Source organism: Mus musculus, chromosome 9 (genome assembly GCF_000001635.26).
Source record: "Mus musculus strain C57BL/6J chromosome 9, GRCm38.p6 C57BL/6J".
Lineage (NCBI taxonomy): Eukaryota > Metazoa > Chordata > Mammalia > Rodentia > Muridae > Mus > Mus musculus.
The window spans coordinates 41376216-41395711 of NC_000075.6; the positions used below are offsets into that span (position 1 = coordinate 41376216).

The window sequence follows — 19496 nt, forward strand, 5'->3', positions numbered from 1 at the left end:
TGCAGAGAAGGCGGCACCCACATTGGGAAGCAAAAGCTGTCGCAGGCTGCCTTGCCCATGACAGCGTGTCTAAAAATACATCCACCGAGATGCAGGCATATGCTCGCGCCTCGGTGTGAAGGAGCTCTCGCCTGTGTTTCTTGCTATCCCCATCTAAATGCTGGAGCGAGGAGTTAAATTATTCCAGAAGGCCCGCCAGGGTCTGATTTGCCACTGTCTGCTTCCTCGTTGCCTTTGAATGGGACCCTTGATCCAAGGCTTTCAGAGACCAGCCGGTGCTGATGGGGGTCCGTGACTTGGCGGTGGCGCCTGTTTGCTCCTTCTCTGTCTCGAGCATGGTTTTCTATCCTGCCGGGGAGGGCGAGAGCGCTGGGCAGAGGTGGCACCTGACCCGCTAGAACTCCGATGTCACTGCTGTGGCTGTTACTCCCCTCGGCAAGAGTCAAGGCGCACGCAGGACGGTGGGTCACCTCGCTGGCTATTTTGCACATTTCCTTTCTTCTCCTCAACCTTGTTAGGTTTTTTTCTAAGTGCCCAGGGGTTGAGGGGTTTTCCTAGCCCCTCTCTATCCTCGATCTATTCTGATTTGAATCTCTCTCAGGATTTGTAACACTTCCTCTCATTAGGAAAGCTTTGCTAGACTCGCATTCCCTGTCTCTGTAAACAGGGTTTTTTTTTTTGTTGTTTTTTTAATGATTTGTTGTTTTGGGGGTCTCTCTTTTGAATGTCAGCTCCAAATGTCTTAGCTTCTGGGGCTACCTCACACACTGAAACGGTTGTTGAGCTATTGTACCCGAGAGGAGAGGACACAGAAATGGCTCTTTAGAATAATAATCTCAAAAGGGAGATGAGAAAGACCCCAGAGGACAGCCTGTGCTCCTGCTCCAGCCTGGCTGAGAAAAGGGGGTCTCCAGGTGAGACTACTGTCTCCTTTACAGAGTCAGAGAGCGTCAAGATACTTTGTGTCTCATTTAAAATGATTTTAATTCTAACAAGAGGGACTAATGAAAGAAATCCCATTTCCCATGTAGGAGAAAGGAGAGGCACAAAGCACACATATGAAGGGCTCCAGAGCACACCATTCCTCTGGAAACCGGAAAGTGAGGGAGAGCGATTGTTACCTAGTCTCTCTCTCTCTCTCTCTCTCTCTCTCTCTCTCTCACACACACACACACACACACACAGAGTTTCAGAGTAGCAGTATTTCTGTGTCCTTGGCCACCCAAGGCAGTGCATTGTTTTTCCAAAGGTTATGTGGAGGTTTTTGTAAAACGAAATAAAAAAAAATTATTTATTTTATTTCAGACGGTGAGTAAGCTCAGAATGCATTCAGTACTAACCAATACAGAATACAGACATGCCCAACATAAGCTGTTATTCTCCACGAGCAACCAAACACCACAACACACACACACACACACACACACACACACACACACACACACACACACACACACACACACCCTCCCCCTCAAACAAACAAACCCAATGTTAGCCAAAATCCAGACTGCCTGTAAATCTTGAAGTGTTTTCCTCTGTGGAGAAGAATGAACCTCCCCGGATGCTTTTCTGCAGCTGAACATTTTCTATTGCTTTTCTTCTCTGCTCAGTCTCCCTTGCCTCTTTCTTAGGAGCCACTGAGACAAAGAACAGTTACTTTTAGCTCCTCGTATCAGCTGGCTAAAATGGAGAAAGGATCAAATACGCTGTAAAGAGAGGCATTTTTGGTTTTAGTTCAGTTTAACGTATCTTATTTCCAACCATGCCCAGGAAGCACATGAGTTTATGGATGTGCCATAGCTAATTACTTGACTGGGTCTGTTCATAGCCAGAATAGGACATAGATTTGAGGGGGTAAGTAAAAGGCAAAACAGAGAGGCGCCGCTGTGTACATCCTGTGAGCTGCGCGATGCAGCTGCTGGAACGTATGCATGTCTTTCCAGCTTTGTCCCTTCAGAGGCGTTGAAAGTCTCAGCTAGTGCTGACTAATTGATATTTGTAGTCACGGTGATAGGCTCCTCAGGTCAGACGCGCATGCAGATGTGTGTGTTGATGCAAATACTAAGGAATACACAGGCTCACTTACACGGGCAGGTGGTCTCCGTACCAATGGAAGTGTGGTGGAGGTGATGGGGCATACAACAGAGGGAGAGAGAGAGAGAGAGAGAGAGAGAGAGAGAGAGAGAGAGAGAGAGAGAGAGAGAGAGAATGAATCACCCTGCAAACAGTTCTAAAATGCATCCGCAGATGCAGGAAGCTTCAGAGCCATCCAACAATTCAAGACACCCTTGTTTTTTCCTTCTCTGCGGGACGCCTCCATCCAGACTATTTGCAAAATAATAATAATAATAATAACCTGGACAAGGTGAGAGCCCTGCATCTTAGCTCAGAATCCATCTGGTTTCCTTCCCCTCTCTGCCTTGTGTTTCTCAGCTCATTGTCCATGCATCAGATGGCAGCCACCCTTGCTCTTGAATGCCAGTGTCACAGCAGGCCTGGAAAGGGGGCCGAGGGACAGCATTGTCAGAGCTGGGGCCTGTCTATTGTCTTCTTCGCTTTCACCGCTTTTCCTTTTAATTTTTTTTCCCCTGGGGCTTTCCTGTCCTAGTGGCCTCTGTCCAGGAGGAGGGAGAAAATTACAGGGGTTCATAGAATAGGGGAATGGAATGTTTTCATTGTGAGCTGTTTTAATAAACAGCTCAGCAGTGCCGTCCCCAGAATCAGAAAATTGAGCGAGACTGGAGGATTCTGGTGGGAGATGGAGGGGATGCTGTGGAGACCGCCTCAGCCTCCCTGCCCAAGGCGGTTCCTTCTGTTACAATCCCTGTTGTGTGCTGTTTCTTTTTAGTCTTTAAAATGGTGAGAAAGGGCCTTCTCATCTGTCACGCTTCCGTTTACTCCTTTATTGGTTCCGTGCAAACCTATGTGGGAATTTTAGGGAAGGCCAGAACTCCTATGTATGTTCTGTTCTGATATCAGTTCAGCCTGAGGCTGTCTGTGTTTGTCCTTTTGGATCATCTAAGTTTGCATGTGGAATTTCTGTGGCAACTTAATGAACTATGTCTGTCTGTCTGTCTGTCTGTCTGTCTGTCTCTCTCTCTCACACACACACACACAAATGGCCATTGTTTGTGTAGGTATCTGTCTTGATGTTCTATTGTTTTGTGCCTTAACCTTAGCTGCTGTTTTGGGTGGTCTTTATGTGTGTTCTTCTGTGAACAGGTCAACTCCTGATAGCTCCCAAAGCAATCAAAGGTTACAGAGCCACGCCCCCAAATGAAATTCCTAGAAGTTACTTCAAATGTGTATTTGACAGAGCATGAGAGGGTTGGGCTTTTCAACTTGCCTCTGACTTTATACAGCTTTTATCTCTACAAATAAGACCAGTGATTCCATATACAGTGATCCACAAGATGGACTAAATACTAACTTTTTATGCAGATAATTTAGCTACCAAACATTTTCATGCATTTTACAGGCTTAAGTTTTAACCTAGAAAAATCACTTGGCTCCAAGTGGCTAACTATAATTTACTTCCAAGGTTACATCTAAGTAAAAAAATATATATATACTCATATATAACATATATGTATATATATTCATATATACATGCACACACACATATATATACACAGTCTAAGTTTTTCTCCTTTTTCTCCTTTTCTGGCTATTTTCCCCCTACTCTGGTTGGAGTCTAAGACTCTTTACTATTTTTAGAATTTGCTAAATACTCAGCCTTTCTGTTTTAAAATGATTTTAAGTCAAAGGCGACTGCATCTACATGCAGAGACCACGCTTTATTCAGAAGACATTCACTTAATACCACATGATGTGGGTGGGTGATTGCTGGTTGATACAAACTTGTTTCTTCCTTTTCCAAGTAATGATAACAGTCCGGTTGTTAATGTGAGTGTGTGAAAATCTTTTGAGTTCTCTAGGAAATCGGCTAAGTCTTAAGCTTGAGATCTTACGAACGTGAACATCTGGCCTGGTGAGCGGCCTGTGCATCCTTTCTTTCTCCTCTCAGAGCTGGCATCAACGGATCTCAGACTGAGCCACCATGTCTTTATTCTGTAAAGAAACAGTTTGAAATCTCTCTCTCTCTCTCTCTCTCTCTCTCTCTCTCTCTTTATACACACACACACACACACACACACACACACACACACACACACACACACATATATATATATATAAACAAACTTCTTGAAGAAATGCAGGGCAGGCTGCAGGGTGCACAAAAGGCTGAGTTTAACTGTGGCTATCCTGACAGGCCACTGTGTGATTCCTAGTGTGTGTCTGCAGCCTGTGTAATCGTTGCAGCAGCTTTAGACCAGGCTTTGTGAGCAGGGACAATTTATCTGTGATATGGTAGTTACAGATATTTAAAAACAAAATTTACTTGTCTTTAAAACAAAATATTGCTATTGCTAGAGATAAAACTCAAGGCCTTGAACATGCTAGGGAATAGCCATTAAGCTACATATGTAGCTTATAATATATATATATATATATATATGTATATATATATATATGAATTATTGAGTAGTCATTTGGGACTGATTCAAAGTCAAAATTAAACAAGTGAGCTTTGGGAATGGGGAGATCAGAAGTCAGTCTCTCTGGTTTCTTCAAAGCTCTTTGGCCAGAGAGAAATGGAGCAAGTGTCACTGGTCAGCACTACTTTGGTAAAATCTGAGGTAGGCAAAATATGAGGTTGAGCTGTCTCTCTCTACCTTAAAAATGTCAGAAAAGCCACAGAGGTGGGTTCAAGTCCATGGGTCTGTAGGAGTGAAGCTGTGGAAAGTTCTGTTTGCTCGTTTTCAAGCCATTGAGTTCCACATGGGGCTGGAAGGTGTTTTCCTGCCCATGGGGACAAAGTTGGAGAAAACTCCTGGCCTGTGCCCTCTAGAGATGTTTAACTTCAGGGACAACTAGAAAGGGATTACTGAGTTTGGGACAGAGATGGATCCCCAAAGGTGTTAAAGGTGTAGATCCAAGTTTGAGTGTTGATCAACATATGCCATATAATCTATGTAATTGTTTCAGTAGATATAAGACTTCTGGTTTTGGTTTTATTTTCTGAGACAGGATCTCAACACTGTAGCCCAAGCTGCCTTTTCACTTCCTACAATCCTGCCTCCGCCTCTCAAATGCTGGGGTTACAAGTGCATGCTGCTACCTCTGGTTGACACAAAACTTTTAAAACGTGTTGCCATCTCACTTGGACAGTTCTTTTTCGTTTCTCTCTGTGTATTTTATGTGCACATAGATGCATGTTCAAATGCATGCAGGGACATGTAATATGTGTGTGCATATGCAGGGCACGCAGGTGGACATCAGGATTTGTTCTCCATCGTTTTTCACCTCACTCACAGAGGTAGGTCTCTCAGGGAAAGCTATGGTGGACAGATAGGACTAGTGTCACTAGACAGCTTTCTTGGGGGGATTCCCCTCCATCTCTACCCCTTTCACCTGGCATGGTGAAGTCGGTTCTGCAGATCCAAACTCTGCTTCTCACAGGTTCTCAGCAAACACTTTACCTATTCACCCATCTCTGCAGCCCAGGGGCATTTCTTAACTGTAGGTTTGTTTTAGTTTCTGTACTTTTTTTGTATTGACACTTCATTTGGCCAAAACATTAACTCATGCCTTTTGTCTCTTGGAACCTAAACTTATAAATATCTGGAAAATTTGTGTTTATTGTAACCTTAGAGTAAGTGTGTGTTTGTGTTTGCATATGCGTGCATGTGCCAACAGAGGCCAGAGGTATAGCCTCTCAAACTGGAGTTATGCGTGAATAGTTGTAAGCCACCGGATGCGGGTGATAGGAACGAAACTGGGGTTCTCTGCAACAGAAGCCAGTACTCTTAACCACTGAGCCATCTCTGCAGCTCACAAACTTTTTTTGTTTTAAGAAAGGATGAAATAGTGCCTTCTGACCTTGTGGGGTTTTATCTTATCCAGGATCAAACAATGGATCACAATCATTTGCATACAGAAGATAGAATGTGGTTCTTCCTTACCCATAATGACTTGATACTGGCATAAAGAACCTGCTAAAATGGCAGAGCATAGCCATGACTTAGAAACTAGTTTCCAGTCTCATGACTAATTGAAAATATCTTCTCATTTCAAAAGTATCTATCTATTGTTGAGATTGTCCAGTTCTGAAGCAATAGCATCTTTTGGGTTTATCTCATATTAGTACTGGTACGATCTCTTTTTTCTTCCTCCAATAGGGGAGACACATGCGGCCTATCTCTTTGAATCCATAGCATGCCCTCTACTATCAAAGGATAGGAAGCCTCTGCAGATCCAAGGTCACACAATTTCACTTGTGATGTAGAGATCTTAGTTGTCAGAGAAGCATGAGACATTTGCTCAAAGAAGAATTGTTGTCAGGGCCAACCATAGGGGCCCACTGTCCCTGTGACTTGTGGGGCTATACATAGAAAAACCCTGGTGATTTGTCAGCTCAGCAGAAGGGTGGCAACTTGGAGGTGATGTTCCGTGTTCAAGGAGTTGAGTTTAAAGAAAAGCAAATGTGAGAAACAAGGATGGTGTCTAGAGATGGTGCTTTGGCAATGGTTTGTTTTTCATTCCCAACCATTTCAGTACAAAGTCTAGGGCTACACACGAATCCCTGTATGCAGACTGCCTAGGCAGCCTGTAGACCGTTAGGGTTCTTTGAATATAGTTATCCTATCTTGACAGTTGGCTTGCTAAGTAGATTTTAAAGGTCTCTAGCAGGTAAGAAACAAAGTGTGGTAATACATGGAATATGTGCACAAAGGTGATGCTATTTACAATAAATACTTTATTAACTTACTTGGGGGTGGAGAATATGCACGCTACAGCACATGCTTAGGGGTCAGAGTACAACTCATAAGAGTTGGCTTTCTCCCTCCACTGGGTTGATTCCCAGGATCAGGCACAGTGACAGGTGCTCTTACCCACTGAACCATCTTACCAGCTTTTATCTGTACTTGTAGTCAGAGAAGCAGTGAAGATCTGGGGGAATTCTCCCTCTAGCTGCTTCTCTGGGTACAGATTTAGAAATGAGGTGGTATGGAAATTAGTCACCCCATAGCTGCTGAAAAGAAGTTTGTAGGAAGGTAATAAGAGGCATTCTCAAATGAACATCCAGTCCTTCACAGTGTGAGCAACATCGCAGGGTCTTACCCCTCTGCCCTTGGGAGCCTCTCGTCCCATCTACCTAAGCCTCTGAGAAGAAAAGACTGAAGTGGTACCCAGCAGAAACACCAGCATCACTGGCCAGTGAAGCCAGGTTGCCTAAGCATAAACTAAGAAATTAAAGATAAGTAAGTGTATTTTATTCAGTCTGTTGAAGGAAATCCATCATTACTGTGCAAAGTCACTTGGCAGTGATAATCTAACTCATCTTTCCGCTTTCCCTCCCTGGTATAAATACATATACATAAAGTATATGGTATACATACAGGGAAACTGGGGGGTTCAGTGGAGTTTTGGCTTACCCACAATTAAGTAACACGTGGTGATGGGCTGGGGAGATGGGACCTTATGTGAAATTCTGGACACAGTGGTACACACCTGGAATCCCAACACTGGGAGGTATGAGACAAGAAGACATTTGGGCCCGTGGCCCAGGTAATCTAGCCAAATCTGAGTGTTCAGTAAGAGACTGTGCCACAAAAGGAAAAAAAAAAGATGGAGAGTTGTTAGCAGTGGTCAGTGTCTGGAACTGGTATTACGAGGTTGCTGGTCTCTTACTCAAAGAATTGTAGTAAAGATACACAAAGATTGCAAAGTAGCAAGGGGACTGAATTCAAAAGCAAAGTGATTGTATAAGTCGGAATACTTTGTTGAGACTGACAGCGATCTACCTGATAGGGAGAGAATGCCCATTGTTGGGGCTTCTTTTCATGGAGTTCAAAGGACATGGCAGTTTGTTGTTTCTCACAATGCATCTGACTTTAATCGTATGCATGGTCAATTATGCATAGGCATAAGAGGACACATGGGGAATTCTCTTAGAAAAGTTCAGTCAGAGGGTAGAATTGGCCTTCCTACATCTACCCCAAAATAGTTCAAACCAGATTGGTTTGAACTCATGGCTCCTAATCTGAGCTATAACTGGGGGTGTTTGAATAGAAAATGTCCATACCTGCTGGTTGTTAAGGGAAGTAGAAATTTATTTCATCATTTCAGGAGAGGTCAACACAGGCGGAGGCTCTAGGCTGTGCAGCAAATTGCTAAAAGAGGGATGTGCATTCATGGTACATAGGTGAGGGTCCTAGGTTGTTGGATACATCGTTAGAGGAAGGGTGTGCTGTGTATACACCAAAACTAAGCACAGTTGCTAGTTGTTGCTAAGCTGTTCTATGCCCTTGCCCGCCTCACAGTGATTAAGGAAGATGCCTAAAGCCATCCTGAGGCCTCCACACACAGGAAGATATGCACACACACACTCCTACCCCACGTACACACAGGAACGTGTATCCACACATGCTAATAGAATGTAATGTGCTGAGTCATGAATTGAGACTAGGCCTTCGCCTGCTAGGAGCTTCTTGGCTCAGTGTGCATTATTTCTCAAAGTCCCTTTGTCTCTGTAGGCTGGTTACTGTAATCAAAGACCCAAACTGCTCTCAAGAAACCCATGCTCAGCTGAGGTGAGCTTAGAAGGGAGAAATAAGTGGCAACTCTAGCATTCTGCTGCATGGTAGGGAAGCGACCGACCACAGAATGAGCTCAAGTTTTCAAAACAGCTAGAAGGAAAAAACTTGAGAACTTTCACCGAAAAGGAAAGATAAATACTTAAGGAGATGTTTATACCCTTATTCACACATTTATAATATATTATATATTAACATAGCACATGAGACCCTATGCAATTATACAATTTTGTGCATCAATTAAGTAAAATGCATAAATTAAAACGAGAAAAGAAAATCGATACACCTTGCTAGTTTTCTGGCACATAGTCAACCTTTGTGTACTTCACACACATTAACTAGTTCTTAAGATTTCTTTTTTTCTCATGTAAAACCGATAAAGCAGGACAGAGGGACATCAGGGTGAGCCACATAAACAGTGTGACTTCTTCGAATGTTTTCTCTCCAGTGCTGCTGTCCTGGGACAAATCCTGTCCTTTTCTTGCAAGTAATTTTCGATTTTCCTACTTTCCTACTAGTGACCTTTTGTTACAAAGATTCAGCTACTGCGATCAATCAAAACTCTAGCAGTCTGTTTTTCCACTGACTACCAGCTTTTATAAGAATAATATGATCAGGACATGGTACTTTGCTCTTGTCATATCAATACTTGGGAGACTGAGGCAGGAGGATTGTTGTGAGTGAGTACAAGGCCAGACTGGGCTAAGAATAAAACCTTGTCTCAGTAAAAAAAAAAAAAAAAAAAAAAAAGACCCCTTCCCCAACAACAAAGCCAATATGGACTATTGTCTTACATTTTTAATTTAATTTCTTTCTTTCAAGAGCCTTAAAATTACTCTGCTGTAGCTAATCACACAACCGAAGTCAATAACAAAAGGAAAAAAAAATGTGGCTTGGGTACAGAACTGTAGTACAATCAATACTCTTGGGACTGTTACATAAAACCACAATTGTTAGGTGAAATTCACCTATGTCCCATGAATTTTACCTTAAATAAACAGTATAGCATCATTATTTTCTGACTGCTAAGTATTTTTATACTACAGGATCTTGGAAAAGCTCCCTGGTTTGTTTGTGTCTCTGCTATCACGCATCATGATGGCTGCCAGACCTTCTCCCTCTCCTCCTAGTTTGTAGCTCTGTCACTGTTGAACCTATTCTTTCTGTTTAACTCAAGCTGATGTGATTTCCTAACATCTAGAAAACTTATTTCCTTGGCTCCTCATCAGCTAACTCAGCGTATTGGACGGTGACGGCAAGGATGGTGGTATGATGTACACAGTCATGTAAGGAAGCTTGTGCTATCTTATTCTCACAGTGTCTAAAAAGTGCGCATTTTCAAAAACGTCACAGGCTATTATTGTTGTTCAAAATAAAATACCACAAAATATATTGATAACTTTTATTTTAGCAGTCATGGGATATTGAGTTTATTTGCATACATTTATCTCCTTAATAAATTTCCTAAAGAGAACTAGACTCCCCCCTTGCAGATGGTGGCAGGTTGAGGCTAGTGTGAGGAAGGGGAGTGACTTACCGAGGGAAGGAGGCTTGAGAAAATGGGTATTCTCTTGAGCAACTGGGGTCTGGAACTGGCGTATGGTTTGGACAATGGATAAAGCAATCCTGTGTTTTCTAACAGATTGTAACTATGAGTGCATGGAACGGGGGTGCATGCTATATGATGGATAAAGCAATCCTCTTTTCTTTTCTCTTTTTCTTTTCTTTTTATTCGTTATTTTATTTATTTACATTTTATATCTTGTCCCCCTCTCCGATGTCCCCTCAGCAAACCCTGCATCCCATCCTCCCTCTCCTTTGCCTCTATGAGGGTGCTCCTTCACCCACCCACCCACTCCTGCCTAACCCCTCTAGCATCTCCTACCCTGGGGCATCAATCCTCCACAGGACCGAGGCCCTCCTGCCAATCCTGTGTTTTCTAATGGATTGTAACTATGAATGCATGGAATGGCGGTGCACCCTATTGGCTTTGTACTTGTCAAAGCAGTACTTTGACTTTCCCCCTTAATTTTAGTTTATGTCCTTCTAATACTTAAAAAGTTTATTAGACAAAGTAACTATGATGCATGTCAATTTGGTGACTGTATCTGGGTAGCTACTTAAGAAACCTCACTGATCCAGGTCCATGCTCTGAAAACTGCAGAAGCAATGGGTCCACCTTTCCTAGTGACTTGACTGAATCTGCTGAAATCCCAGGATGTACAGCAGCCCGCCAGCAGCACAGGGAAATAGCCACTGAGAGACTGAATCCTTCCTTTCCCAGCATCTACAAGATGTCTTTATCCTCTCCTAGGCAGGCATAGGCTTATTCACTCAATAAAAATTTGTTAATTGGTACTTGTTTGTTGAAGACTTGTTCTCAGTGCAGAGATGGAGAAGATAATGCTGAAAATATGAGACTAATAAAAAAAATTCTATCTCTCTCTATATATACATCTTGTACATAGAATATAATATCTATTACTACATATATTATCTACCATATAGAATAAATATAATACAATAAAAATATAAACTATATTATCTAATGTATATAATAAAAGGTGCTCAAGAAATCTGTCATCTGTAAAGAGATAATGATGAATTCAGTCCAGTTGTCACAGTAGCAACCTGTAGACACTTCACAGGGCGTGGAAGGTTTCTGGAGGGGACAATCTAATCTGAATTTTCTATTCACTAGCATTATGCTCGTGAATGGGACTCAAAAGAGTAAAAGGACACTGTCTATATTTGAAGATATCGTGGTCTAGTTTAGAAGACATGCAAGACCTTAAACATACCACATACAGGGGTGGCATAGACAGTACACCATGATAGAAACATGAAATCTTACCCAGGAGTCTGAAGTATAAATCTTTATACCTTTGAGAGTCCAGCAAGCCCACAGAAGTAGAACCCGGTGAGCAAAGTGGTGTGGAGACTTAGAGAGATCAGAGATGGACCCATCTGGAAGGGACTAGGAATTAGTCAGGCTTCAAGAGAGGTAGTGTTGGATGTAAGTATTGAAGGCAAGGAGAGAGGGAGATGAAAACAAGGGATTCTGAGAGGACATAAAGACAAGATGCGAAGCATGGACTTGTGAAAGTCGGTGGTGTGTTTAAGGGAAGGGGAATCTCTTTTGGTTTGGCTGTAGCTGGTGGTAAATGGAAGGAAATGGAGACTTTGGAAAGCGACTTGGGTAGGAGAGCAGGCTGTAGAGGAAAAGATTAAGAAGCAGTATTCGTTAAGGGTGGGCAACATCTCAGAACAAAATGAGAAGTGTGTACATATATCCAAAGATGTTTTCATCTTCTAGCTTTTGTCTTCTCTACCTGAGCACCTGATATGATAGGAGGTGGTGAGGAAGTAAGCAGGGATATTTTGGTAAAGCTTGCTAATACGTCATCATTCCAAGTCTGATGTTAAACGATGTCATCAGGGATGCTTAAGTTAGGCATGATGATGGTGGTAAGGAAAGCTGGATCTGAGAAGATGGACAAGAATCAGCAAGCAGGACGGCTGGAGAATGTTGTTATGGAGAGGAAACGTTGTAAATACTTAAATATCCAGTTGATGTGACCAAGATGAATCTAAGAAGAGAATCAGGGCTCCGCATAAGATTCTGGGCTCTGCTGGATAAGTGGTCTTGGACGGTAGATTGACTGTACCATATAGAATGTTGGACTTTTGAAGCACTTAAAAGCACAGATGTCCAAGTCAGTTGTGAAGCAGTACAGATAAGTGTTCATCAATGGCAGCAGAAACCCAGAGGCAATGGACAGCTGTGCTGGTGGGGACAGAGAAGTGTTCCTGGAAGGGTGAACTAGATTTGCTTCTTACAGCACTAGGGGAGTGTTACCTCAGCAGATGGGGGAGGGTTATGATGGAGATAAATGGCCAAAAAGGTTCAAACACTTCAATAGAGCAGGAATGATACAAGTGACTGAATAATAAAACTAAGTATTCTGCCATTTACCCCTTACTTACAGCCAGAGTCATTATTACCTCAATTTGTAGATGAAATAGATTCTGAGAGGTTAAATAAAAGTCTCAAGTGGTTCCAGTTAGTAGAATATCACACAAATCCTTTACTCAGAGTCTTGTTCTGATTGGTTAGGATAAATGTCCTTTAAGGTAGGATCTGCTCTTTCTCCAATTTAATTTGATTTAAAAATATTTTAACTTCCTAGTGGTTAATTACTCTTATGCTTATACCTGTATATAATAACTATTGTTTATTATTAATCTTCACTGTGCTTATTTATTGAATGTGGAGCCGTTTCGTGGATGTTTTCATTCATGTTTTGCTTGGGTTATCAGGGGCTGTTTGTGCTACCACATGCATTTTAAGGTTGTTATTTTTTCCTTTATTATTTTAGTTGCATTCTGGCTCTTATGTATCTCCAAAGGAGTAGAAATCTCAGAAATCTTGAGTTAAACTGAAATTATTAGTTCTTGTGTGCATCAACTTAATGGTTTCCCACGAATGCTTAGAATTGAACACAGGAGAGTAATGTCAGATTCAAAAGCCCCTCTGAAGGTCTTCTGAACTAACCAGTTCACATTGTAGAGGAAATAAAGAGAAAGAGGAAGAGATTCAAAGTCTTGCATGTAGTTAGAAGCAGAGTGGGATCTCAGCTTCTCAACCAGATCTCAGATCAGATCGTGGGATCTGAGAGCTCCACATACATGGGTATACGTCAGTCCTCCTGCCTCCGAGCTCCCTAGAATTAGATGGAAATAAAAACCATGAATAGGCATTGGAGGGGATTAATAGGCAAAAATTCCTGGACTTTTTTTTTTTCAGTGATTAAGAGATGGCTAATGGAGAAAGCCAATGCGAGAATTGATAAGCAATTCATCCCAAAACAATCCTAGCAAGTACTAAAAGGCCAAGGGACGTGGTGAATTGAATGTGGATGCCAATGGTGTGGAGGTATGGAGGAATCACCTATTTTATTCCTTAAAGATGTCAAATATAGTCATGTCCTCTTAGGACAGATAGGAGCAGTGGTTCTCAACCTTCTTAACACTGAGACCCTTTAATACAGTTCCTCATGCTGTGTTGACCTCCAACCATAAAATTATTTCATTGCTACTTCATAACTATAATTTTGCTGCTGTTATGAATGGTAATGTAGATGTCTGTTATGTAAGATATCTGATACGTGAACCCTGTGGGGATTGTAGCCCACAGGCTGATAACTGCCCTGGATAAGAGGAAATGCTATCCCAAGCTAGATAACAGATGAGCTTCGAGACATAACAAGGGTCTGGGGATGATAAACTTCTCACAAGGATTGGTCAGTTTTTCTCTGGCTACTTGGCCTCTCACCTGAGTTCCTGCCCAGAGCTAGTGAGCCTTTTTTTTTCCCCCAGTAAGCTGGGGAGAGAAATCCCTAGAGAATATTTCATACTCTCATGGATGTCGGTTCTAAGCTGGGCAGACCCTGATATGGTACCAGTAATGATTGTTAGCCATGGCTGTGTCACCACCATGTGGAGCCAGATGGCTCATCTGGTCCCTTCAGCCTGAGCTGCTGGAGGCAGTGAAGCCCTACTATGCATATATACCAATCTGCCATGTGGAGTCTCATCTTACCTGGTTCTTGCTAACCTGGTCTATTGGGTTCAGTTTCACCCCGACCTTCTATGTTTGGTCTTTCTGCATATTTTTGGAGATGACCACAAATGCACTTTACCCACAGCATCCTCTCCCCACTTTCAAAGCAAAATTGAAAACAGATTCTTGCATGTGCCAGGCAGAGAAGCAGTCTACCATTGAGTTAACAGCTTCCTTCCCCCACTCTCCAGACTTCTCATGTATCCGCTTATCCTATACTGCTCACAGTTGTGTCAGGGTGTGTGTGTGTGTGTGTGTGTGTGTGTGTGTGTGTGTGTGTGTGTGTGTGTGTGCATGTGCATGTATATGTATGTGTATACATATGTATATTTATAGCAGTCATCTTAAACACATATTTTTTCTTTAAAATCTTTTACTTCTAAAACTAGCATATAAAGAAATTAATTTTCTTGGGTGTGTGGGTCTATGATTTTAATTCCTGTTTGGAATCATCACTCATAGCAGAACATTTGCCATCCTAAATGTTTTCCCATACCACTGCTTTGTACTCACATACCTCTGCCATGTCCTGTCTTTAGAGCCCCAAGTTTGCTGAGAGTAGTGTATTAACGGAATTAGAAGGTGACACTTGGCAGGGAGTGGGGGTGGGGTGGGTGGATGGCGTCCTCCACTCAATACAATGTCCTTTAGGCTCATCCGTATTGCTCTGTCAGTAACTCTTTTCATTATTATTCGATCAGATCCTTACTATGCCATCCACATCAGTGTTGAACTAGCATTAATCCCCTGTCTCAGCATCTTGAGTGTTGGGATTACAGTCATAAGTTACCACATCCTCATCCAGCTAGAACTTCCTCGCTTTTGTAGCTCCATAGTGTTCCGCATGTAACAACACTGTTCTTGGTCTTCCATTCGTGGATTACGGGGCATTCTGATTCCTTCCAGCTTGGAGTGACTGGAAATAAGATTGCGATAATATCCCTCTGCTTATATCTGTGTTAATATAAGTTAGTTGTTTTCCTCTACAGTAAATGACTGTAAGCGTACCTCTTAGTTTGGATCACGTCCCCCTTTTTGAACTTGAGTGTGCTCCACCCCTTGGTCTGCTCTCAGACTAAGACCCTCGCCTTTCCTTATGGATGAGCAGACCTTGTGGATCTGCTCCTTCTCATATCTTCCATCCCACAGCCTTTCCTTTGTAAACGAGGAACTCCCAGAGCACAATTTGAGTGGAGCCCATTTTAATTCATCTAAATGTTCTCAGCTCCGTGTTTGTTGTGGCTTGGATTATTGCACCAGTAACGTAGTACCCTCTGCTGGCTGGTTCACAATGCTGGCTCTATGCCTGTGATTTAAACAAAACAAAACAAAACCCTATAGGTGGAATGGAAACAAGCAAAAGGAATGGGGTGGGGGAGGAGGGGAGAGAAGGCGGAGCTGTGAGACCTCCCATAGAAATAGCAGCCTGACAAGTACACTTCATTTATTTGATGCTACACATATAGATAAATGTTGCAATATTTTTATGGAACCTTACAATATTGTCTTCTCAATTGTAGGCAAAGATGGGCTGTCTGGAAAGCTGGACCCAGCCTGGAGCCTGCCACCCAGATTGCTATTTTGTGAAACCTTCTGCATACAAATGACTCAGATCCAAACATTCAAAAATGATCTCGGAGGGCCATCTGGTTCTCACTGGTTCTAAAAGCTTCATTCAGCCCAGGGTGTGGATCCGGTTCAAAAGATAGAAAGAGCTTTTCACAGAGAAAGGTCTAATGTGTTCCACTGACCAAAGCTGCAAGCTAGCTTTTAAAACCAGCCAGCCATGGTGCTCTGAGGGCTAGTGGATGATGACTTTCATAGGTCAGTGGAAGTCTGATAAATATTTAATTGATGATGTGTTTGTATAGTGGTTTGAACACACACACACACACACACACACAGATGCAATTTTGTATCATCAAGAAACATGTGTTAATTTGTTTGGGTGTCTGAATGAGTCCGTGATTTAGACTGAACCAGCATGTCAGGCAGGCCATGAGGTCTACCAGAGCCGTGTAATCTTTGCGATGTGTCATTTTTAATTCGTGAAGACAATACAGTCAACCTTGCAGTCCAGATGCTGGTGTTGATCGCCTTTGCTGTTTGCATGGCCTGGCTGCTTGCCTTCCTGATCAAAGGAAGGTTTGTGTCCTCTGAAGCCAGGGGATAGGGAATGCTCCTTTGGGAGGCTCACAGCACGAACAGAAGTGGGAGCTTGTGTGATCTCAGCCTCAGCTTTGGGCTACACCCAAGTTCGGAGATGAGGCATCGGGGAATAGCAAGTGAAGTGTGTATAGTCTCGGGTGGGACACTTGCTTTCCTTCTCATTCCTGTGGGTTTCACTGTCTCATCTGACAGTAATGTTCAGGGAGAAATGTGTGTTTCCATTAATGCAGTCACACCAGCCCAAAATGTCTCATATGTTGTGGTCTTGAAAACTTTTTGTTAATGGCTTCCCATACTCTAGGATGAAGAGTTCAGGCAGAGGTTGCTGGCTCCCTAAACCCAGTACAGCACTCAAAGAAGTATATTCAAGTAAAGAAGATATTCAAGGGAGTTTGTTAAATACTGGGGACAAAACCCAGCTTGTTAAGGGCACCCACGTGTGAGATGACATGGGTGAATGTTGGGACCGTGGTGCAGTCATTGTACCCCTACTCCAGGTAACTCAGCTTTCTCTGTTCACTCTTAGTGAATCCTGCAATGGACTGACCTCATCTTCCCGAGGCTGTGATGTTTCAGGAGAGTTTCACTATTGCTGACCAACTGAGACCACCAGGAGCTCCTAAGTGCAAAGAGTAAGTGTTTTCTCCAACAAGATAATGTTTCCAAAACCAAACAACTTCAGTTGACCTTATTCACCATGTCTCTTCCAGGAGACAGGAATCCTTTCTGCAACCAGAGGCTATTACGAGTGTAAGTCAAATAATAATTTTTCCATCTTCATAATCACCACAGTAGTTTCATGAACTTTGACTACCATTGAGGATCCCAGATAACTCTTTGAATTAAAAGGATAACTTTTGTATGCTATTTATTTATTTCCCCCAGGGATGCTCAGTAGGCTGTTTGGGCATTTGTGCTGATCCCTCTGCTATTGTTACACCTGGCTCGGAGTTCCTTCATCATGGGACCCGTGCACTCGGGCCTGTGGTGATGACAATACCTTTTCAGGAAGACTGTGTCTTTCATCTACACAAACCTAAAACCCTGCCTGACCACTAGGGAAGGAAGTATTGAGTGGAGTGTTAGGCACATCAGTCTCATGGCCTTGGGGAAGCTATTCACTTCTTTGAACCTCTCTCTATTTTCTGTATAAAGTGAGAGGGGGAGGTTTGAATAAGTACTTCCTTCCACTTCCAAGATCACAGAAACTTAAGGGCTGGGTGATAGGTCAAGTTTAAGAAGAGTAAAAATTCAACCATCTCTGGGAAGAACCAAATCTAGGACTCAACACAATTTGGCTTCTTAAAGGAACCTTCCTACTTCCAAGAATGATGGAGAGCTACATGGAGAGAAGTCTATGACTTGGCATTCTGAGTTACGATCTTCACCCCCCCCCCATAAGGGCTGGTGGAGGTCGAAAGCAGAATACAATTACCATTGTACTTGCTGTTGCTATTAAGTTGGAGACATTGAACTTTAAGCCACTCCAGAGCAAATTGTCTTGTACATGGACACAGAATAGTTGAAAACAAGAGAACTCACTCCTGTTATAGTTTCTATCCTGAGTGTCTTCCAAAGGTCTGTGTGCTAATGGCTGGCCTGGCAGCCTGTGGTCCTACTGGGAGGAGATAGAACCTTTAGGAGGGAGGTAGGGTCAAGTGGAAGAAAGTTAGGTCATTGGGGCTATGTCCATGGAGGAGACATTGAGACTGTGCCCTTTGGTAGGGATGATATGAGTAAGTATCTTCTGCCACAGGGTTCTGCCATGATGTACTTTGAAGCAACAGACCCAAAAAACCAGAACTGACACTTGTAAACTCATGAGCCGAAATAAATCTTTCCCCTTAAAAGTTGGTTGTGTCAAGCATTTTGGCATAGTGATGGAGGCTCAGCTAACACAGCTACAGAGTTAGCTCAGACCATGGGTGCTAGCTCATGCTCAAATCCCATGTCCACCACGTTTCCTTGGTGATTTTCAATCATATTTGAAAGGCAGCTGAAGTTATCATCTCCCACATAGATCTGCTATCTGTGGGATGGATTCCTTTCACCATGGCAATCACTGGGGCCTTCTGAGGCAACAACTAGGCCATTTTTATGGTGTCAATCACATAGCAATAATGAGCAAGTAAATCAACAGGGAAAGGATGGGATTTTCTACTCTGTTTTACATCTGTTTTTATGTAACAGGTAGAGCATCTCTTATACAATATATTCTCTTTTCCTTAGGAGAGAGTGAAGAACTTTTTCTTTCTTCCTAAGTGGCAGATACTATCATAGATGCTTATATAAACTATCAATGCCCAGACAATCCTTTGGGGGAGACATTGTTGGGATGGGATGCTTGATTCTCAGAGAGTTTATCCCACTTGCTCAAGGTCACACAGCTGATGTTACACACAGCAGAACCGGTGTTTTTCCACCGAGTCTAGAGCTGACACACTATCCGGGATATCCGTGGACTTGAACATGATGCCAGGTTGACATGTTCTCTGTGGAATGGGGATCTGTTTTCCTGTAGTCTCAATGTTGAAATTGTTCATTTGTTTATTTCTTTTAGGACTCCCCACCCACCCAAAGAGATCCCTCATCCTTTGAGGGCTGAGTTTTACCCTTGCTGGTGGCACTTATTCTCAGTAGGGAAGTCATACTTTTAAGAACACTGCACTTGGTCCGATTTGGGCAGGAAACAATTGTGTCTGAGACGGAGATCCAGTCACGTGTGTGCATGAGGCTTCATCTGTCTGTGACCCTGGCTTTCAGCTTTTCTTTTTCTCCCTCTTTTCCTTTCCTTTGACATCTCTCCAAGTGCTCACTATCTTTGGGGCCCTGGTGAGTCTGATGGTGTCCAGATGCTCGCTCAGGGGTCTCTGGATTCACAAAAGGCCAAGTTGACATCCATTCTGCGTCTGGCTTATTTGATGCCAGAAGAGTGAGTACCGGAGTCTCCTGGGGGAGCCAGGAGAGATTTGCCTCCTGCAGAGGTTTGGATAAGCCCCAGCTAATCTCCATGGCTTCTTAAGGGTACACCTGCTTGTCTGCCA

At 42.8% G+C, this 19496-nt stretch overlaps 1 long non-coding RNA gene across 3 annotated transcripts in view; it reads left to right on the forward strand.

Moving 5' to 3' along the window:
• The first annotated feature begins 310 nt into the window (after positions 1–310).
• Mir100hg (Mir100 Mirlet7a-2 Mir125b-1 cluster host gene) overlaps positions 311–19496 on the forward strand; it is a 238660-nt gene continuing 219474 nt past the window's right edge. For 2 of the 3 annotated variants that reach the window (NR_131929.1, NR_040725.2), the window contains exons 1-3: positions 311–461; positions 16979–17084; positions 17163–17202. This is a non-coding gene — a long non-coding RNA (Mir100 Mirlet7a-2 Mir125b-1 cluster host gene). The remainder of the gene's footprint in view (positions 462–16978; positions 17085–17162; positions 17203–19496) is intronic. The other variant, NR_131928.1, reaches the window with a different exon arrangement.